The following is a 23,552-nucleotide window of genomic DNA, read 5'->3' on the forward strand; positions in this document are numbered from 1 at the left end:
ACATTATTTTGACTATTAAAATATCCTTATTGATATAATAAAGTAGATTTTACTCTTCTTTTTCTAGAGCTGTAACAGCTGAGTTTCTGAGAGATTGAATGTGAGGTAATGAAATAAACATTCAAGTCTCAGAAAATTTTGATTCTAATTCCTTTTTTGAAATTCATTATCTCCAACACTAGCCAAGTTGCTCTCTTTTTGCATCTCAGTTTCTTTATTTAAAATGACAATGTAGCTAGTCAGCAAGATGGTGCTATTAAAGTTAAGGGGTTTTTTTACCTGAGTGCCACAAAGCCCAATAAGACAAGATAAACGAGTTTGAAGCAGAGAAAGTGGGTTTTTATTTTTAAAGGTTGAGCTAATACTCAAAGACATGGAGGTGGGTTATATAAGGGGAAGATGATTAATCGTGGTGACTAAGGAGTTAGGGTGTGGTCAGGATTGAGGTCTCTACTGATTGTTTGGCACTGGGGTGGGGGGAAGTTGATCAGTGCATCTGATCCTGATGTCAGCCATGGTGTCCCTTTGTCTGGTTTCAGTTTCTCCTGTCCTGGATCTGAAACACAACTGAGGCCTAAATATTACCTCCAGTGACTAAAACTCTGTCTCCAAGGTCAACAGACCTGAGGCTTTAAGATTATTTAAAGATGATTAAAACCTCATTGTCCTGAGAGCTTAATAATTAAGGGAGTAAACATGCAATGGAGAAGCAGGCAGGTGAGTCAGGTTATTGGGTGAGGTTAGTTTGAATCAAAAGGAAAGAAGGAAGAAAAGGTCATATTAAAGAAATGAAGTTTCTATGTAGTTACAATAGTAGAACAGAAGATCCTAGCCCTCATTCCACCAGGAATCACTGCTTGAACAATTATATATAAACTAAAATACACCTATGAGAGGCACAGACTTCAGTTAAGAAATTGCAATACTTCAGAAAAGTATAAAACCAAAACTAGCTTCAATAAAATGGATAAGAACAATTACACTTTAACAATAGCTGCCACTTCCCCAATCCTGAAACACTCAGCAGCAAGACAGATTGCCTTGGAGTGTGATTTCCGCCTTATGAGAGTGAGGAAAGAGTGGGATAAATGTTTAATATCCCTGTCCATTCAGTGAATTCTCTGACGACCTGGTTTTTGTCTCACCTCATGTGGAGCACTAAAAGAACCAGCACAGTATAGATTCCTGAAGCAGCTAACAAGAAAGGAAAAGGAATGGGAGGCTAACTGTGGCTGGCATTGCTTTACCAGATTTGGAGAAGGCACAGAATTGAGGTTTCAACTCCAGGAGAGAGGTAGAAGTAAAATATGGCTCTAACATCCCTGGCCTTTCAGTGCATTCTGTGAAGAGCTGGTTTGTTCTACAGCATGTAAACTACTGAATGAACTAGTATAGTCTAGATGCCTGAGGCAGCTGGAATAAAAGAAAACGTGTGGGAGACTCACTTTGGCCAGGGCAGTGAGACTGAGAAAAGGTACGTAACTAAAGCCTCTCCTTCAGAAGGAAAGTGGAAGAATGTAGTGTTCCTTCAACATCTGTGGCATTTCAGTGTTCTGCCTGACTGGCTGATTTCAGTTTTACCTCATAGGGGGCACTAATGGAACTGTCATTAAATGAGGAGAAGCAATATTAGAAACTATTAAATAGAAGAGAGGAAAAAGACTGAACACTGGGGGCAGCTAGGAGCAAAGACACAGAGATACTAGCCAAGCTGATTAGTGAAGGTCTTTCCCAGTCAAAGCCATTCTTTAAAACCTGGGAGATGTAGTTGTTTCTGCAAAAAAACAGAAACCAAAACTAAGCTTAAAAGAACACGATGAATTAGGAAAATATGACATAATCAAAAGAATAAATCACCAGTAGCTGACCCTTTAAAAGTGAAGATCTATGGAATAACTGACAAAGAATTAAAGATAATTATATTAAAGGAGCTTAGTGAGTTATAAAAAAACACAGATAGACAACTAGACAAAATCAGAAAAATGATACATGAACAAAATAAGAATAACAAAGAGAAATGATAACATAACCAAATAATTTTGGGAGATGAAGAATATGATAACTGAAACAAAAATTTTACTAAAGTGCTTCAACAGCAGATTTAATCAAGCAGAAGAATGAACTCAAAGACAGGAAATGTAAAATTACCCAAAGGAGAAGAAAAAAGAAAACAATAAATAAAAGTGAATAAAGCATTATAAACATAATAAAGTAAATGACACACATTATCAGAGTCTCAGAAAAAGTAGAGAAAGAGAAAAAGGCAGAAAGTTTATTTAAAGAAATAATGGCTAAAAACTTCCCAAATCTAGAGAGGAAAATGGACACCCAGATTCAGGAAACTTTTTTAAAATTACATTTATAGTATAATTAAAAAATAAGACACAAATAAATGGAAAGTGATCTGTGTTCATAGATTTGAGGACTTAATAATGTTAAAATGTACATACTACCCAAAGTAATCTACCGAGTCAATGTAATCTCTTTAAAAATTCCAATGGCATTTATATAAAAATAGAAAAATAATCTGAAATTTAGATGGAACCATAAAAGATGCTGAATATCCAAAGCAATCTTGAGAAAGTACAAAGCTGGAGAATAAATTACATTTACTAATTTTAAAATCTATTACAAAGTTACACTAATTAAAACAGTATGGTACTGCCCTAAGGACAAACATAGATGAATGGAACAAAATAGAGAGCCCAAAATAGACACAAAATTCTCTTTCAGCTCAAGGTTGAGGCAAATGTCTTTCTATATCTCTCTTTTTGACAAATATAATTATTTAAGAATTACCCTAGAAAAAATATGATATATTTTATTGTTTTGTGCTAAGATCATTAATTAGTAGCCTAGTCATTTATGTCATATAATTCCTGCACATTCTGAAAATTTAAGCATTGACTTAACTTTTACAACTCGTATTGTAGGGGTTCAGAATGAGTCACTGCAACATGTGCCTCTGTGATGTGCAGATTGATTTGAGGATAAAATCAACTTTAGGTTGGGCTCAAGATAAATTTCTGTCCCTTCCTTAACTACCTAGAAGAATATAAATTAGAGTGCTTGCTCTTAAGAGACCATCAGAGATAACTATTTTTAATCTACAAACTTATAATTAGTAAATATCTGCTCTTCTTATCCTTCTTCAATAACCCTTTGAAGTCCCCAAAGTACCTTACATCATGCTTAACTCAGAATGTCATATTCATTTCTCCTTTCTGTCTTTCAAAATCTAAGTATGTCTATTCTCTGACTCATGTATTCAGGGTTCTCATACATATGTATGTATTAAATTTGTCTATTTTCTCTTGTTAATATATCTCATGTCTATTTGATTAGACCAGCCAGAAGAACAATTAGGGTAAAGAAAAGTTCCTTCCTCCCCACAATACCATATTCACAATTGCAAGCAGTAGTATGTATGTGATGATTTTATTTTTTTTTAAATTTCTATGTTAGAATTTCCAAATATATTTCTCTAGTCACCTATTGATGATTACTGCATGTTGTCTATAGATCTATGTCTTTATATTGCAGGGTTTTCTTTTATTTGGCTTGTTTTATTTACATAGGTGTCATAAAAACCAGATAAATCTCCTTGCTTACAATTAACAAATCTAAAGATTTGCATAACTGTTAAAAAATTACTATAGTGTAGGCCAAAGATTAAATTTGTTCTGAATCTTTCATTTAAAAAACCTAGGGCTACATTCTGAGATTATTCACATAGTGCAAGTTATGCTCATTTGTTTATTTATATATTCTGTCACTACTGTAACTGCGCAGAAACTTTATTTCTTTAATATAACCTTTTCTCCTTTTTTCTTTTGATTCAAACTGGCTTTATCCAGCAACCTGACTCACTTGCCCCCTTCTCACTTGCATGACTACTCCCCAAATTATTAAGCCTTAAGAACATGAGGTTCTGGTCAGCATCAAATAATCTTAGGAAACAAAGTCTCAGGTCTGAGGAGCACAAAGGCAGAGTATCAATCAAACTAAATATGTCTTCTAGGCCTCAGTTGTATTTCAGATCCAGGACCAGAAAAGCAGTGAAACCAGATGAAGCAATGCCATGGCTGACATCAGGACTAGATGCAATGATCAGCTACCTTCTATCCTAGTACTGGCCAATCAGTAGAGACCATGACCCTGACCATGACACTAACTATCTTGGTCACCATGATTAATAATTTTTTTTGAGACTCTCCGGGTGCGCTGGGACCGGAAGCACTCGCGGAGGCCCCGCCCACCTGGAGCGCTGCCGGGGTGCGCAGCTCGCTCTTTCCCCCAACGTGCTGGTGGTGGTGGCAGCAGGTGCACCCTCGACATGCAGAACAACCCCCGCGAGTTCCTGGACTTCTACCTTTGGAGGAAATGCTCCGCCAGCAACCGCATCATCCATGCCAAGGACCACGCGTCCATCCAGATGACCGTGGCCGAGGTCTACAAGGTGACAGGCAGGTTCAACGGCCAGTTTAAAACCTATGCTATCTGTGGGGCTATTCGCAGGATGGGTGAGTCAGATGACTCCATTCTTCGATTGGCCAAGGCCGACGGCATCGTTTCAAAGAACTTCTGATTGGAGAGCATCACAGATGTGAAATTTGTTATAAATAAATAGTGGAACCCCCCCAAAATAAATAAATAAATAAATAAATAAATAAATAAATAAATAAATAAATAACTTTTTTGCCTGTATAACCTATTCCTTGGAAGCCATTGGAGAGACAGGTCTCTGAGCATAAGCTCACCTGTGTCTCTTGGTATGGACCACTTCTTAAAATAAACTCTTTGCTGCAAAATTCTGTTCATGTCTTATTTGGCTTTGATGCATATAGGCAAACGGACCCCTTCAGTCTCAGAACACTATCATTTCTTCAGTTTGGAGCCCTGGGCAAAATCTTGAGTGGCTCTTTCCTGAGTTTTAAATAATATATCTATCAATATCTTTCTTTCTCCAAATTATTGAGTCTAATATTAATCCCAGTTTTCCAGGAAATGACATGTTTTTCTCCCTGTAAGTCCAAGATTATAACTCACAGAGAAACTGCTAGATTAATTTCTTGGAAATAATTTACAGCACTATTTCCACACAAGTATAGATATTTTTCTTAATAGAGAGCTTTTCATATTTAATTAAATAAAATTTATCTCTAAATGTATACTTCTGGTAGAGCCATGGTAAAAAAAAAGTTTATCCTATTAAATCCAAGTAAATAGAAAGATTGATTTTTTTATATATATGTTTTTATTGAGTTCAGAGAAAGGAAAGGAGAGGGAGAGAGAGAGAAACATCAATGATGAGAGAGAGTCATTGATTGGCTGCCTCCTGCATGCTCCCTGCTTGGGATCTAACCTAAAACCCGGGCATGTGCCCTGACCAGGAATCGAACCCTGACTTTCTGGTTCATGGGTTGATGCTCAGTCACTGAGCCACACCAGCCAGGCAGAAAGATTGATTCTTATTGAGCCTACAAAATTAACTACAATGACAGAGAGAATAAAAGAGACAATGAAGACAATTTGTATATCTAACTAGTGACATGAGTAGTTTTATACTGAAGTGCAGTAAATATACTGAATAGTATTGTCAACATAAATGTCCAAACCTAAAGAAAAATTTTATAAGAGTTTATCTGAGTCAAACAGAGAATATGTCTGGAAGCGAAATTTCAACAGACTAAGAAAAATGTTTCCAAGGAATGACAGTTTTCAGCTTCTTTTATGCATTTGGAATTAAGGAGCAAACATAAGGAAGAATACATGAAGTTGGGCAAAAGCAAGACAGGGATGGAATTACAGAAGATTATGTGCTCTCTTGAGGGTGGTAACCCTTTAGAAGGAGGGATTTGAAAAAAGGCATTAATAATGATGCACAGAAACAATGGATAGGGCTTGGTAAGGCAAAGATAAGCCTTTTACTAAAAAAGGTATATGCCTGTGGTGTGCCTACCACCATGACAGGCCCAGTTAGGAATTTATGATCAGATCATCCCATGAGGTTGCAGCAATTTTTTTCCTTTTTTTAAATTTTATTTATTTATTTATTTATTTATTCATTTTATTTTATTTTTTAAAAAATATATCTTTATTGATTTCAGAGAGAGGAAAGGAGAGAGAGAGAGAGATAGAAACATCAATGATGAGAAAGTTATTGATTGAGCCCGCAACCTGGGCATGTGCCCTGACCGGGAATCAAACCCTGATCGCCTGGATCCTAGGTTGACGCTCAACCGCTGAGCCACGCCCGGCCAGGCTTTCTTTTTTTTTAATCCACCGTATATTATATAATCAAAGATTTCCAGGAACATTATCTACAAATGTGATTTGCTTGATTGCATATTCATATAGTTAGAATAAATAAAATTTAACCAAACATTTGTATAAAATGACAATTATAATTTTACTAGCATAAACCTTTTAAAAACCAATTCAAACAAAAAACTACTCTTAATTACAATTATTAGAGACACTATATTTAAATTCTCATGAGGATACATGAGCTTGTAGTATGTTTCTTATGTTAATATTTTCTAGAGAATGCTTTTCCTTAAAGCGATAAACTATTGTGTTCTTGAATTCTAATGAATCTGCCCAAGTGAAAAATATTTTTATGAATCTTGTCTCTATCTTGTTGAATTTGGAACCCTTTACACAGACAATATTCTAATTTTTATAATTTTTGAAAAAGCATCAAGAACAAAGTAATAAGAAAGTTCCTTGAACATGACTTTTTTTTTCCAATTGGCAGTTATAGTTTATTAAATTGACAGTGAGAGAATAAGAAGAGAAATAAAAAGAGCTTCATCATAAGCTTTTTAAACAAGGGAATATTTTCTGAAAATGTAAAAAAATAAAATAAAAAATAACCCAAATAAATAAGCACAGTTTCATTCAGTCTTGTGCTACAATGCTTGGATCAGCAGTATACTTTTATAAAGCTATCTGTTTCCAGGCTAAAATAGACTTGAAAATCCCAAATCTTAACTCTCAATAGCAGATGTCATCTCACAGTGGCAATATCTCTCTAAAGAGCATGTACTAGATGGGCCAGGTACAGAAACCCAGGTACAGAAACTTGGGTATTGGGACTCACCAGGGGTGGAAGCCCCAATGCCTAGCAAGGGGCAAAACTGGGAAAACAAGAATCTTGTCTCCAGGGTAATCTGTCTCATTAGCATATCAATGGCCCTGTGGTTTAGACCCCCAGAGCCTTCCTCCCTAAAGATAACATTTTGGTCTCAGTAGTATTTCAACTCCAGGCCAAGCAAAACCAGAGAAGTGGCACCCTCCTTGACTCTGGACCAGCTACGTTGACTAATGTCCCCTTGCCCCGGCACTGACCAATCAGTGGAGACCAAGATTCTGAGTACAACTGGAAAGCTGAAGAATATTCTATTGAGACACTTCCCTGAGACTTCCCCTAAGATTCCTGCTTGTAAAAAAGAGATAATTAGGCTCAGGACAAAGGACCCAACTCTTGCTCCCCACCAAGGAAGTCACCAGCACCATCTCCATCCCTCTGAGGGGACCTTATGAGACTTGCAACCAGGGGAGCAATGGGCAGTGGCAGCTCATCTTAGGCTTACTCCCTGAACCTGTCTCCAAGGCCCCCTTCTCTCTCTCTGACTCCTCAATGAGCCAAAGCAGCCCAGCCTAGGTTCTCCTGTTGCTTCTTCTTGTTTCACTGTCCCAAGTACACTTTTGTTATAGCTTAACAGCGAGACTGACAAAGATCGCCACACTCAGAGTCAAATGTAGGAGCAAAATTGTGCTAGCGGATGACAGGGGCACCGCACCCAAATCGGCCGTCCCCCGCCCCCTACACTAGCAGGATTTAAAGCAAAAAACCATCTCCTCCTTGGCTGGAGAGGGATGAGCTGTTTTAATGGCCTTGTGAAAGCGGTTGGGTACAGAAGCTGAAACAAGCATTAGTCAATTTATCTTAGGCACCATCTTAAGTTTCCATTCCCAGAACCGGGGGCAATTTAAAAACAATCCCTTGTGTAAAGGTCAGAGCTTAATCACAGAGTTTAAGTTGATTTCTTTTCCCAAGCCTGTGAGTCCAGGTAGGGCCTTGGGCCATAAGCCCAGATTACTAGGAGCCCAGATCACTTTTGCTGCCATCATGGACCCAATACCATTTGACTCAGAGCTGTGTAGCACTTCCAATTGGATATCTTCAACCCCTTTTAATAAATTTAATTTTTTAATTCACTCTCTGAGATGGCTATTTAGCCTGTCTGAGCACCACCATGTTAACCTTTAACCATGACTGTTTCTTCTAGTATTTTAGCTAAGAGTTTCTAGTATAACTTTTTACACTGGGTCCCTGAAATTGTCCTTTTTGATTATTTCAGAATATCCAATCTCTTGTCTACACCTTAAAATATAAGCCTACAGAGAAAGCATGAGGGAAAAACTCCTACTGGAGGAAAGACTAAATGTTTTGAACTATTTATTATGTGAGGACCCACCAAGATAGAGGCAGGCCCCTAGGCCCCAGGGCAGGACAAAAGGGATACATGAGTGACTCAGTAAACTGCAGAGGGTGGAGGCAGTTCCAGGAATTAACTTAAATCGGTGGGTTTGACGAATACCAGGTGCACTCCAGCTTCAGGCACCTGTGGTTGAGAAACATCCTGAGCCCACCCTTCCTAAAGAATTTATAACCCACGTAACTTTGTAACTGACAATGATTGCTTGCTCACTGTAGCCCTATATAAGCTTGTGGGAAATTTAGATTGGGGTTCGAGTCAGAATTCCACTGCGTTGGATACGACCGAACCCCAGCAGCTGGAATAAAAGTCCCTTTTGCTGTTACATTATCAGCTCTGGAGTGATTGTTTTTCCGCCGCATAGGGGATCTGATTCTCGGACATAACAATTATAATTACTAAAAGTATAAAACTGGAGAAGAGTGGAATCCTCAACAGCAGTGGGACTACTATTAGTAGGAATTTAGTGATTACTCTAATGGGATTACATGAATTGTTTATATTAAAGATGTTTCTATCAATTACATTTATTAACCATTTTGATGCTCAAGTTGTTTCATCTTTCATTTTTCTTGCTCTAGCCCTGAATTAGTCATTCTTTAAAAGACCCCTGGTTGACCCAGTGATCCCACTTCTAGGACTATATCCTAAGAATCCTGAAACTAATCAGAAAGAACATATGCACCTCTGTTCATAGCAGCTCAATTTACAACAGCTAAGATCTGGAAACAGCCCAAGTGCCCATCAGTAGATGAGTGGATAAAAAAGCTGTGGGACATTTACACCATGGAACACTATGCAGCTGTAAAGAAGAAGAATCTTGTACTTTTGGGGACAGTATGGATGGACTTGGAGAATATTATGCTAAGTGAAATAAACCAGGCAGAGAAAGACAAACATCACATGATCTCACTTATATGTGGAATCTAAAGAATTTAGTAATCTGATGAACAGAATAGATTTAATGACATGGAAGCATGGATCAGACTGAGGAATGTCAGAGGGATGGAGGAGGGCAAGTGGGTGGAGGGGGAGAGAGTAACCAAAGAATTTATATGCATATATGCACAACCCAAGGACACGGACAATGGTGTGGTGAGGGACTGAGGAGGGGGGTGAGATAAGGTGGGATGGGTTATTGGGGAGAAAAAGGGACATCTGTAATATTTTAAACAAAAATTATATATATATATTAAAAAAAGAGCTCTTGTTTCTTATGAAAAAGTTCAGGAAGCACTACTTTAATATATGGCATATTTCCTCATACTCCTTTAGCTTAAAAAATTAAATATGCCAAGGTACTATACTTTGAAATAGTCCTATACCTTATAAACTTGAAGTAATTCTGTCACTTTATGGTTTAGTATTAATAAAAATGCACTGTAAGGTGCACTTGTTTTGGTATATATTATGTTTGTAGAAAATTCATTTTTAATTAATTTTATTTGTATCAAATTCAATATTATATAAAAATATACATATTTATATAAATTTTTTATTCATAATTTCCCTCAAATTCATCCCTTCCAACTTTCTATAGAAAAGCATTTTTAGGTTTAACTTATCTTTCCAGTGGTTATACTTTCTTATGTTAGATTTGTATCCTGTTATAATTTAGTAAATTTTTTAATAGTAGTTTTCATTTTCCTATCATTTCTCTTGGGTTTTCTAGATATAGAATCTAGATATAGAATCATATGCTAAGATAAATGGGTTTACATTTTCTTACTTGTCCAATTACTTTTTTCTTATTACAATTGTATTGGCTAATAGATAAAATTCAATATTAAATAATAATAAAAATATGAATGCCCTAATATTGTTACTAAGATTATCTCTAGTATTTCACCATTAAGTAAGGTTTTGAATCTGGGGCTGGTGTGTGTGTGTGTATGGGAAATGGTCTGCAGCAGGCCAAGAATCCGCTTTACTAGGGGAATTGTGGACAAAAAGGGGCCACATACTAAATCTGAAAAACTCAGGGCAGGCTTGCTGGTGGCCTTGCAAACTCAGAGACCTAAAATAACCACAATGAATGGTCTGAAATTCAAACTTTTTAAGCACAAGCAGTTTTAAGTTGATAGCCATGTCCTGAGGCAGTATTTTTCTCTAATAAAGGTTAATTTTCACCTTAACTAAGCCTGTGGTTGTCTTCTGCATCTGAGATAAGTTCCTGATTAACACATACCTTTGCGAAACAAAGCAGTTTCCCCTTTTTCTGGGCCTTCAACGTACCAGAGCAGAGATCACAAATTCTCCCATTGTTACTGATATCTTCTTAACTGTTGACTGTTAAATATCCTGTACCTACCTATGTAAAAAAAAAAAAAAGTCTATGTCTATCATTTTACTTTTTATCCAATCCCAAAGGTCCCCCCTACTTTGCTTTCTCCCACCTTCCTACCCTATCACTAATGAATTTCATGTAACCCAATTGTGTCTTCTCCTTTGATTATAATCTATAAAGCAAGGTGCAAAACTGCCATTCCACAGGGCATTATTTCAATCTGTTGAGATTTTGGCTCGGTGGCAATTGTCAACAGTTTGGCTCAAAGAAACTCACAAAAAATTCGTCACAGTGTACGAAGGAAATAATCTTTCCTGTCAAAGGGATTAGAATAGGCCAAACTGAATAAACATCCACTTTAGTGTCCTCCACTTTTACCGTTGCATATTCCATTTTATACTCAGTACATATGTGCCCAATTGTCCAACCCAAGGGTCTGCCCCAAACACGCGTGTTTTGTAAATTAGCCAATCAGGCCCAGCCAGGCGTGGCTCAGCGGTTAAGCATTGACCTAGGATCCAGGCGATCTGGGTTCAACTCCCACTCAGGGCACATGCCCAGGTTGCGGGCTCGATCCCCAGTTGGGGGCATGCAGGATGCAGCCGATCAATGACTTTCTCATCATTGATATTTCTATCTCTCTGTCTCCCGCTCCTTTCCTCTCTCTGAAATCAGTAAAGATATATTTTTAAAAACTAAAAATAAATAAATAAATAAATTAGCCAATCGGCCTCACGCTGACCAATAGGCCCTGGCGCAGTGGCCCTTGTGTTAGGGATAAAAGCAGACAGGCCCACTGCTGGGTGTGCTTGCCGCCTGATTTTGGTAGCTCTGCAGCCTTCTGCAGAAGTCAAGTTTGCGAGTTACTTTCGATTTCTTGTGTCTTTATTTGTGGCATGATCGAAACCTATTCCAAACAATAGGTTTGAATGTTCTCTTACCTTAACAGAATCTTCAAAAAGAAATAAAAAAGAATTTGGAAAAGGACCACATCAAAGGCTAATGACATATTTCCTAGCAAACAAACTACTCGTATTTTCCAGCAGGAGATTCCTTATCTAAAAAATGCTTTCAGCAGAAGGTGTCACGATGGGGGAAAAAAAAAAAAATTATTTTTCCCTTCTAAGGTTTTTGGCTCCTCTAATATTTATTTTATTTTATTTTATTTTTTAAATTTTATTATGGTTTAAAATATTACACATGTCCCTTTTTCTCCCCAATGACCCGTTCCACCCCATTCCTTCCCCCTCCCCAGTCCCTCTCCCCACCATTGCCCATGTCCTTGGGTTGTGTATATATGCACATAAATTCTTTGGTTACTCTCTCCCCCTCCACCCACCCGCCCTCCTCCATCCCTCTGACATTCATCAGTCTCATCTATGCTTCCATGTCATTGAATCTATTCTGTTCATCAGTTTATTAAGTTCTTTAGATTCCACGTATAAGCGAGATCATGTGATATTTGTCTTTCTCTGCCTGGCTTATTTCACTTAGCATAATATTCTCCAGGTCCATCCATACTGTCCCAAAGGGTATGAGATTCTTCTTCTTTACAGCTGTGTAGTATTCCATGGTGTAAATGTCCCACAGATTTTTTAACCACTCATCTACTGATGGGCATTTGGGCTGTTTCCAGATCTTAGCTATTATAAACTGTGCTGCTAAGAACATCGGTGTGCATATATCCTTTCTGATGAATGTTTCAGGATTCTTAGGATACATTCCTAGGAGTGGAATCACTGGGTCACAAGGCAGCTCCATTTTTAATTTTTTGAGGAACCTCCATACTGTTTTCCATAGTGGATGCACCAGTCTGCATTCCCACCAGCAGTATACTAGGGTTTCCCTTTCTCCAGATCCTTGCCAGCACATGTTGTTTGTTGATTTGTTGATGGAGCCATTCTGGCAGGTGTGAAGTGATACCTCATTGTGGTTTTAATTTGCATCTCTCTGATGATTAGCGAAGTTGAGCATTTTCTCACGTGTCTCTTGGCCATCTGTATGTCCTCTTTGGAGAAGTGTCTATTTAAGTCATTTGCCCATTTCTTAATTGGGTTGTTTGTCTTTCTCTTGCTGAGTGCTTTGAGTTCTTTGTACACTTTGGAAATTAGCCCCTTATCAGATTCATCCTTGGCAAATATGTTTTCCGAGACCGTGGGGTTCCTTTGTATTTTGAGGCTGTTTTCTTTTGCTATGCAAAAGCTTTTTAGTTTGATGTAGTCCTATATGTTTATTTTTTCCTTTATTTCTCCTGCACTAGGAGATGTATCATTGAAAAGTTCACTACATGGGATGTCTGTGACTTTATTGCCTGTTTTCTTCCAGGATTTTTATGGTTTTGTGACTTACATTTAAGTCTTTTATCCATTTTGAGTTTATTTTTGTGTATGGTGAAAGTTGGTGGTCTAGTTTCATTCTTTTGCATGTATCTGTCCAATTTTCCCAGCACCACTTATTGAAGAGACTGTCCTTACTCCATTGCATACTCTTGCCTCCTTTGTCAAATATTAACTGACCATAATGGCGTGGGTCTATTTCTGGGGACTCTGTTCTGTTCCATTGATCTATAAGCCTGTTGTTGTACCAATACCAGGCCATTTTGATTACAGTGGCATTGTAATATAGCTTGAAGTCTCGTAATGTGATCCCTCCCACTCTGTTCTTTTTCTCAGGATGGCTGCAGCTATTCGGGGTCTTTTTTGGTTCCATATAAATTTTCAAAATGTTTGTTCTAGGTCTGTGAAATATGCTGTTGGTATTTTCATAGGAATTGCATTAAATTTATAAATTACTTTGGGTAGTATAGACATTTTAATGATATTAATTCTTCCAATCCATGAGCATGGTATCTTCCTCCACTTGTATAAACCTTCCTCTATTTTGTTTTTCAGTGTCACGTAGTTCTCTGAGTACAGGTCTTTTACATCCTTGGTTAAGTTTATTCCTAGGTATCTTATTTTTTTAGTTGCAATGGTAAATGGTATTGCTTTTTTAGTTTCTCTCTCTGAAAGTTCATTGTTGGTGTATAAGAATGCCATTGATTTCCAGATGTTGATTTTGTGTCCAGCTACCTTGCCAAATTCGTTTATCAAATCTAGTAGTACTTTGATGGAGTCTTTAGGGTTTTCTATGTACAGTATCATGTCATCTGCAAATAAGGACAGTTTTACTTCCTCCTTTCCAATTTGGATACCTTTTATCTTTTCCTCCTGTCTGATGGCTATGGCGAGAACTTTCAGTACTATGTTGAATAAGAGTGGTGAAAGTGTCTTGTTCCGGTTTTTAATGGAAATGGTTTTAGTTTTTGCCCATTGAGTATGATGTTGGCTGTAGGTCTGTCATATATGGCCTTTATTATGTTGAGGTATGATCCCTCTATTCCTACTTTGCTGAGAGTTTTTATCAGAAATGGGTGCTGGATTTTGTCGAATGCTTTTTCTGTGTCTATTGATATGATCATATGATTTTTGTCCTTCATTTTGTTTATGTGATGTATCACATTTATTGATTTGTGGATGTTGTACCAGCCTTGCATCCCCGGAATAAATCCCACTTGGTCATGATGTATGATCTTTTTAATGTATTGCTGGATCCGGTTTGCTAGTATTTTAGTAAAGATTTTAGCATCTGTGTTCATCAGGGATATTGGCCTGTAATTTTCTTTCTTTGTAGTATCTTTATCTGGTTTTGGGATTAGGGTGATGCTGGCCTCATAAAAAGAATTTGGGAGCTTTCCCTCCTCTTGAATTTTCTGGAGTAGTTTGAATAGAATAGGTGTTAATTCTCCTTTGAATGTTTGGTAAAACTCGCCTGTAAATCCATCTGGTCCAGGACTTTTGTGTGCTGGGAGTTTTTTGATTACTGCTTCAATTTCATTAGTTGTTATCAGCCTATTCAGGTTTTCTGCCTCTTCTTGATTCAGCTTTGGAAGGTTGTGTGCTTCTAGGAATTTGTCCATTCCCCATATGTTGTCCAATTTGTTGGCATACCGTTGCTCATAATATTTTCTTACAATGCTTTGTATTTCTGTTGGGTCAGTTGTTATATCGCCTCTTTCATTTCTGGTTTTATTTATTTGGGTCCTCTCTGTTTCTTAGTGAGTCTGGCTAAAGTTGCATCAATCTTATTTACCTTTTCAAAGAACCAGCTCTTGGTTTCATTGATTTTTTGTATTGTTTCTTTAGTCTCTATGTCATTAATCTCTGCTCTGATTTTTATTATTTCCTTCCTTCTACTTCCTCGTGGCTTTTCTTGCTATTCTTGTTCTAGTTCTTTTAGTTGTTGTGTTAGATGGTTCATTAGATCTTTTTCTTGTTTCTTGAGATAGGCCTGTAATGCTATGAATTTTCCTCTCAAGACTACTTTCGCCGTGTCCCATAGGTTTTGGGTTGTTGTCTGTTCATTTTTGTTACTTTCCATGAAGTGTTTGATTTCTTCCTTGATCTCCTTGGTAACCCATTCATTGTTTAATAACATGCTATTTAGCTCGCATGTGTTTGAATATTTTTGAGTTTTTTTATAGTGGTTGATTTCCAGTTTCATGGCGTTGTGATCCGAGAAGATGCTTGATATGATTTCAATCTTCTTATATTTCTAGAGACTTGCCTTGTGCCCTAACATGTGGTCTATTTTTGAGAATGTTCCATGTGCACTTGAGAAGAATGTTTATTCTGTTGCTTTGGGATGAAATGTTCTATAAATGTCAATTAAATCCATTCGGTCTAGCGAGTCCTTTAAGGTCTGCGTTTCCCTGTTGATTTTTTGTCTTGATGATCTGTCCAATGCTGACAGTGGGGTGTTAAAGTCCCCCACTATGATTGTGTTGCTGTCAATCTCCCCTTTGAAGTCCCCCTAGAGATTTTTTATATATTTAGGTGCTCCTGTATTGGGTGCATAAATGTTTATAAGGGTTATTTCCTCCTGTTGGAATGATCCCTTTAGTAATATGGAGTGACCATCTTTGTCTCTTGTTATGGTCTTTATTTTGAAGTCTGTTTTGTCAGAAATAAGAATTGCTACTCCAGCTTTCTTTTCCTTTCCATTTGCATGGAATATTTTATTCCATCCCTTCATTTTTAGCCTGTGTGAGTCTTTTGCTGTCAGGTGGGTCTCTTGTAGACAGCATATATTTGGGTCCTGTTTTCTTATCCATTCAGCTACTCTTTGTCTTTTGATTGGCCCATTTATGCCATTTACATTTAAGGTTACTATTGATATCAATTTATTTAATGCCATTTCTCACTATTCCTTCTTTTTCTTAAAGCAGTCCTTTTAGCATTTCTTGCAATGCTGGTTTGGTGGTACTGAACTCTTTTAGCCTTTTTTTGTCTGGGAAGCTTTTTATTTCACCTTCAAATTTAAATGATAGCCTTGCTGGATAAAGCAATCTTGGTTGCATGTTCTTGCTTTTCATTACTTGCAGAACTTCATGCCACTCCCTTCTGGCCTGAAGAGTCTCTGTTGAGAAATCCACTGTCCACCTTATGGGGGTTCCCTTGTAGGTCACTGCTTGTCTCTCTCTTGCAGCCCTAAATATTTTCTCTTTGTCCTTGACATTTGCCATTTTAATTATGATGTGTCTTGGAGTGGGTCTCTTTGGGTCCCTCTTGTTTGGAACCCTCTGTGCTTCCTGAACTTGTGTGGCTTTCTGCTTCGCCAGCCTAGGGAAGTTTTCTGTAATTATGTCTTCCACGAACTTCTCTATTCCTTGCTCTCTTTTCTCCCCCTCTGGCACTCCTATAATGCGAATGTTGTTTTGCTTAATGTCCCAAAGTTCCCTTAGACTGTCTTCATGCTTTTTAAGTGTTTTTGCTTTTTGCTGCTTTGATTGTGTGATTTTTCTCTACTTTGTCTTCTAATTCACTTATTCTATCCTCTGCTTCATTGAGCCTGCTTTTAGTTCCTTCCAGTGCATTCTTGATATCAGATACAGCATTCTTTATCTCTGAGTTGTATTTATGGTATGTATCTCTTTTTTCATGTTTTCACTAAGGTTCTCGATCTTATCATCTATAGTCTTCTTAAGTTCCTTGAACATCTTCATCATCAATACTGTGAACTCCATTTCTGATAACTTGCTCAACTCCATCTCATCAAGGTCTTTTTCTGGCGATGTTTCCTTTTCTTTAATTTGGGGGTTGTTTCTTTGTCTCCCCATTTTGGTTGGTCTTAGTGCTTATATCTATATATTAGATATATTTGCTGTGTCCCAGTCTTGTGGGATGGGATTTTGTCTTGTGGGTCCATTGGAGCCCAGAGGTGTATGTTGTTGTTAATACTGGTGAAAATTTAGAAAATAATAATAAACTAAAATGTAAAAAATAGAGAAGCTACTGGGAGATAACAGAAGCAGAGAAAAGATTCTGAAAGAAGGGCCAGCACAAAATTAAGGGAGAGAATAGGAATAGGATAATAGTTGAAAATGAGAAAACAAAAATACAATAAAGAGAATAAGAGAAACTAACAATCGGACAGGAAAACAGAAGGGGGCAAAATGAAAGAATGAAAGAAAAGTAGAAAAAGAAAGAAAAGAAGAAAAAAGTTATGCCAATGGATTGAGAGGAGAGAGAGAGATAAAGCCCTGGCAGGCAGGGAGTCTGGTAAGAGATTTGGGGGAAACTATAGCGGAAAGCAGTAAACTTGGTTATAATGATAAAGTCCCAGTCATTAAGCAGGGATATCAAGAAAGTCTTGATCGTAGAAGCAAGGATAAAACAAAACAAAGCAAATAACCAAGACAAAACCAAAAATAAGCTAAGCAAGACAAAATTCTTTTATAAAAAAAAAAATAGTTAAAAAAATGTTTAAAAAAAAATTTAAAAAGAAAAAAAACAAAAAGATTTTTATAAAATTTAAAAAAGAAGAAAAAACAAATTTTCTCCCCTTTCTCTTCTTCCTAAGGAAAAAAGAGAAAAAATAAAGAAACCCACAAAGAAAAAACAAACAAAAAAACCCCAAAACAAAAAAAAAAACAAAGAAAACCAAACCAAACAAAAAAATAGCAGAGAAAAAGGTAGTCAATAAGGTGCATTTCTTCTGGGCAACTTATGTTCCTGAGGGTCACTGTTTTTTGTGATTTCAGTTTTCCTGGGAGGTACTTGTATATCACTCAATGTGAGGAGCCGTCTAGGTTTGGCTCTGGTGCCCTTAGGTAGATGGTTGATCTGAGGCTCTACGTGCACCACCTCTTCTTGTCAGCTATTTTGCAACCTTGTAGTTGCCTGGTCTTACTCCAGAGTCTTCTGTAGAGTCTTTAGGGTACAGGGTGGCTAGTGTAGCTCAGGGTATCACTCCCGTTAGATGTGTCGCTGTCAGGCGCTCACTCTGTGGGAGTTAGTCCCTGCTCCACTGCCAGCTCCTCAGTCCCTACCCTGTCCTCTGATTCTAGTTCCCCAGGCTCTGGCCTGCTGCAGCTTCAGATTGATTTCCGCCTGTTGCCTTTTCTGTATGGGCCGTTTCAGCAGCCAGGGCCCAATGGGTTCGATTAAGAACACATTTTGGTGGGCCCTTTGCCCGCCCAGCCCCCAGCAGGGGTTTTCAGCATTTCCTCCAGTTCCCAAATAACAGTCCCCAAGAGTCTTATTCTTGCAGAGTCCTCCTGTGAGCTGCTCTCCCTCCCCCCTCAGGACTGTGCCCTGCGGGTGTGTCTGGGGCCTCAGTGAGCGGGACCCGCCCCTTTCCTGTTGGGGGCGGTGCTCCCGGCTGCAGGAGAGGCAGGTGGGCTCCGCTCCTCCCTGTTCAGCTCTGGTTGGCTGGTCCCACCTGGCCCGCCCCTCAGACCGTCCACTGCACAGACCCCAATGGCAGCCTCCGCTGGTCTGTCCGTGCAGTGCCTGCTGGGAAGGTGGGAGCCAGTACCGCAATCAAACTCGCAAAAGCACAAAGCAACACACAGGCAGAGAGTCTGCCCTGCAAGGTCCCGCCACCCTTGCTCCAAGGCACCCAGCGGGAGGGGACCTAAAGGCAGCTCCACGCTGCTCTCCACACCGCTGGTCTGAGCAAAGCTGAGGAGGATTCACACGGCACCACGGGGCCCCTCAGGGCTGGTCACAGATCCCAGCCTCTCGGCACCAGGAGCTCAGAGCGTGAGGGCTTCTCCCCTCCCCCGTGCCACGCAGATTCAGCGCTTTCTGGGGCTCAGCACAGTGCCCCACAGGGAGGCAGAGGGTCCCCGTGTGTGGGTGCTCAGCGCAGTCCTCTGGTCCCTCACCACTTGGGTGCCACAGGCCTTGGGGCAGCCTTCCCTATGGTCGGCACCCCGAGCACCAGACGCTGGTGGCAGCCGCCCCTAGAGGCTTTGTTTCCTGGGAAGGCGCCGTTTCCTCCAGGACTCACCGCTCCCCTGGGTCCCTCTGCCCTGTGCGCGAGGCGCTCCTTCCCCTCTCTGCTCCGGGTGTGGGGTCCCCGCTTTTGGATACTGTCTGCAGGGTTTTGCAGCCTCCAAGCCTTCAGGCTCGGAGCCCAGCACAGGCTTCAGGGGGACTCCCCCTTCCAAGGGCCCCCTCTCTTACCGGACTCCGTGATGGTTCCTCAGTGCTCCCCACTCGCACTCCGTCCACTCAGGTGTGTTTCTCTGCTTTTTTTTCAAGCTGGTTACGTAGGATTATAGGAGAAAATCAAGTCCGTGGCTGGAGGGGGGCGCTGCTGCTTCTCACAGGGCCGCCATCTTCCTCTCCTCCCCTCCTCTAACGTTTAAATTGATATAAGACTGATTTATAGGAGAAAAAAAAATTTAATTACATATGTACAGCTCTATAAAAGTATGAGACCCAAAAAGCAGCCAGGTGTAGGGGCCTATAGATATAAAGGGGAGAAAAGTTATTAACAGGAAGCTGAGATATTTGGAAAACAATGGTTGCCCACTTTATGCAAATAAGTTTCTTCAGTAAAAAGTTATGTCTGGTAGTAGCCCTATTCCTAGCTCAGGCCTCTTTTCTCTGTAAATTAAGGAAGTTGAGGAGATAAAAAGCTTTTCCTGAATGTGCTGGGTTTTGATTGCCTTTAGCACAAAAGTATCTTTATGCTAAAGAGACATATATTGGAATGGTAACATTTTCTACTCTTAGTGCCTTGTCTATCTAGAATTCCTTATAGTAAAGAAGAAAGCTGGAATCTATGCTATATAACTATGAAAATATAAAATAGAGATATTTCATGACTGAAATTCTTGCTGATAGAAATGGTGTTCTTTAAGGGGATTGTAAGGAAGGCAATCCAGGGACCCACATATGAGAGACTGTGGCATAGTAAGATTTATTTTGGGTGGAAACAGAAGGCTGCCCCAGGTTCCCAATGTCTCATCTCCATTTTCCCTGCTGTGGAAAAAGTCCCATCTCATCTTCATCAAACAGTGGGAGACAAGGTGCCACATGCTAACCTGACTAGCTCAAGAAAGGCCTGCTTGGTGGCCTTGCAAACACAGAGACCTGAAGTAACCACAAAGGATGTGTTAGGGGCAGAGATGTTGATCATGCTCTGTTAATTGTGATTGTTAGCTATAGTTATAAGAAATATTAATCATAGTCTCTTAACTGTGACTGTCCTGTTCAAATTAGAAAAAAGCACTTTCTAACCTCACTGGGAGTTGTATGCCCCTGGACAGGGGAATTATCTCTGGAATGCGGTCCATTCTCCTTTTCTGAGAACTGCCTATTATCATGGAAAGATTAAGAGCCTTGTTTGGGAGACAATGGAGTCCTGGAGGCACCTGCCCTTTGCGATCCCCAACCCAACTCGCCTACTTCCCTGTGCCTGTCATTCCTACTTTCCCATGGAATCTTTGTCTTTCTACCCAATATAAGCAGATGTTTTATGGAGGGTGGCAGGGCAGGTGTTTGTGGATGACCATCACGGCTCTCCCACATTGTGGTAATATTGGAATAAATGTTCATATACAATTCAACCCTGTCTCCTTAATTGGCTCAAGTGGTGACAGGCAGCCCAGACCCACTGCTGTTCAGTTTCAGATGGTCTGAAATTAAAACTTTTTGGACTAAAAGCAGTTTATTGTAGGTAGTCATGTGCTAGGCCGGTATCTTCCTTGACAAAGGTAAATCTTTACCTTAACTAAACCCATCTATTGTTTTTTTGCATCTATAATAGCATTCCTTTGGAATATCAGGGTAACTCCCCTTTTTCCAAATCCCACAGGGCACAACCAGTGCACCAGGGCAGAGGCCATAAATCCTCTCCTTGCTTTATCAAGTTAATTGTTGACTGTTTATTATCCTGTACCCAGCTATATAAAAGATATATGTGTCTACCATTTTAATTTTCATTCAATCCCAGAGGTTTCCCCCACTTTGCTTTCTCCCACCTCCCTAATCTATCACCAATGGATTCCATGTAGCCCACTTGCATCATCTCTTTTGATTGTAATGTATAAAATAAGGTGCAGCACTGCCATTCTCAGGAGCATTATCTCGGTCCGTTGAGGTTTTCCTTCCCTGCAGTTGTTGACAGTTTGGCTCAAATAAACTCACAAAAATTCTTCACAGGTTTGAATGTTTCTTACATTGATAAGGCCCAACACAAAGACCAGTGTCCAGGGATTCTGTGCCATATTAAATCTTAGTCCTTTGTAGCCCTCAAAGTCTGCCACCTGCCCTAGCTTCCTGCTAGGACCACATGGCTGCTACAGCGAGCATGGGAATGAATGGGGCAAGCTTGTGTTTCAGACACAGAGACAGACAGCTTCTTTGTTAGGCTGATTATATGATCTTGGGTTTAGAAAGGACCAGGTGTTCCTTTAAACTAACCAATAAACTTCCTAAGCTTTCATGGGCTTCTGTTGTGTCCACCCCCTAACCGATCTATTTCCTAGCTCTTCTATGGTTCTGTGTCACTTATCTAATCTACTTCTTTTCCAAGATTAGACAGACAGGCCTTTCTGGTTGCCATCTGGCTTCCACTGCTCATGCCTCATAGAATCATCTCCCTCTGCACCATCTTTTTTTTTTTTTTTAAATGTCTTTATTGATTTCAGGGAGAGGAAGGGAGAGGGAGAGAGAGGTAGAAACATCAATAATGAGATAGTCATTGATCAGCTGCCTCCTGCATACCCCCCACTGGGGATGGAAACCACAACCTGGACATTTGCCCTGGCTGGGGATCAAACAGCGATCTCTGGGATCATAGGTCAATGCTCAACCACTGAGCCATGCTGGCTGGGTTCTCCTGTACCATCTTGATTTCAACTGCACATATGTTTTCCCTCTTGGTCCCCCTAACGATGTGGTACTGGAAGGAGGGCTGCTCTCTACATGGTGGAAGGAAGGGCTGTTAATCCCCTTGGCAAGGCAATGCTGCTATCCCCTGTAGTCTGTGAATCTGTAGCTTCCTGGTTAACAGGCTTATGCTCCCTAGCTTATTATGCTTAATAATGTCTAATTTTCTTTCCTCCCTTCCTTTATTAATATCTATCTACCTTTGCTAACAAAAGAACTCTTTTCTGTGTACATCACATGACCCCACAAATCATTTAGAGACCTCATATTGTTACCCGAAAGGGAACCTGGCCTTTGGCATGTCTGCCTAGGGCCAGCTGGTGGTGTGTGAGTTTTTGACTTTGTGCAAAAAAGTTTCACAACAGAGTCCAGATGACTATGAGGAAACATTTATTAAAGCTGGAGACAGTAAAACAAGAAAGGGCTTAGCATAGAAGTCAGAGAAAAGGAGGCCTTGGGAACAGGTTCAGGGGATTAGCATGCATAGAACTGCCTCTGCCCATTGCTGCCTTGGTTGCAAGTCTCATGGGGTCCCTTAGAGTTTAGGAGATGCATGACTATGTGGGAAGAACAGGGGAAAAAGAATGGTGGTGGGGGGGGCTCCCCAAAGGGAGAGCATACCAGGTCCTTTGTCTTGATGCTTTTTATTTCTCTCTTAAAGGCAAGAATCTTAAGGGAGGTCTCAATAGAATATTCATCAGCTTTCCAGGTGTGCTCTTCAGGGTCGTGGTCTCTGCTGATTGGTCAGTGCCAGGGCAGGGGGTCCTTAGTCGATGTAGCTGGTCCTGAGGCAGCCAGGGCACCACCAGTCTGGTGGCTTTGCTGCTTATCTGGGCCTGGAGCTGAAATACAACTGAGGCTTAGATTTTATCATTAGGGAGGAATGTTCAGGGGTCTAAACTGCAGGACCAGAGATATGCTGGGGGAAGATAGATTACCCTGGGGACAAAGTCCCTGTTTTCCCCATTTTGTCCCTTGCTAGGCATTGGGGCTTCCTGCCCTGGTGAGTTTTGGTACTTGGCCCATCTAACACAAACCATTTACTCTCAAGTGTCCTTCATTTAGGGAAGATAGGATTTACTAGGTGGCAGTAAACTGCTGTTTAACAATCTGTCTCGGTTTTCCTATTCCACTTGACCTGGCTTACTGGCATGTCTCAGTATGTAAATTTAAGCAAGAGCATGTCCATGTATATACAGTAAAAAATGATCTGGGAGAACTGAGTGATTGAGCCTGGGTGTTTTTGTTGTTTTTTTTTTTTCCTGCCTCACATTTGCATAACTATTACTTGTGATGATTTATTTATTAGTAAAGCTTGAGAGCAAGTACAATATTTAATCTTTTGTTTGTTTTTTCATTTTTTAATCTTTTCCCGAGGATAATTTTTCCATTGTTTTTCAGAGAGAGAGAGAGAGATTTCGATGTGAGAGAGAGACATCGCTCAGTTGCCTCCCACACACACCCCAATCACTGGGACTGGGGATTGAGCCTGCAACAAAGGTATGTGCCCTTGGCCAGAATCGAATTTTGGGA

The 23,552-nt window shown here is 39.7% G+C and overlaps 1 pseudogene across 1 annotated transcript; it reads left to right on the forward strand.

Annotated features, from left to right (window-relative positions):
* The first annotated feature begins 4,306 nt into the window (after positions 1-4,306).
* Positions 4,307-4,639, forward strand: LOC308551328 (small ribosomal subunit protein eS21 pseudogene; annotated as a pseudogene). The gene has a single exon. The product of its transcript is annotated as a small ribosomal subunit protein eS21 pseudogene (transcript).
* The last annotated feature ends 18,913 nt before the right edge of the window (positions 4,640-23,552 follow it).

Source organism: Miniopterus schreibersii (assembly GCF_964146895.1).
Source record: "Miniopterus schreibersii genome assembly, chromosome: X".
Classification (NCBI taxonomy): domain Eukaryota; kingdom Metazoa; phylum Chordata; class Mammalia; order Chiroptera; family Miniopteridae; genus Miniopterus; species Miniopterus schreibersii.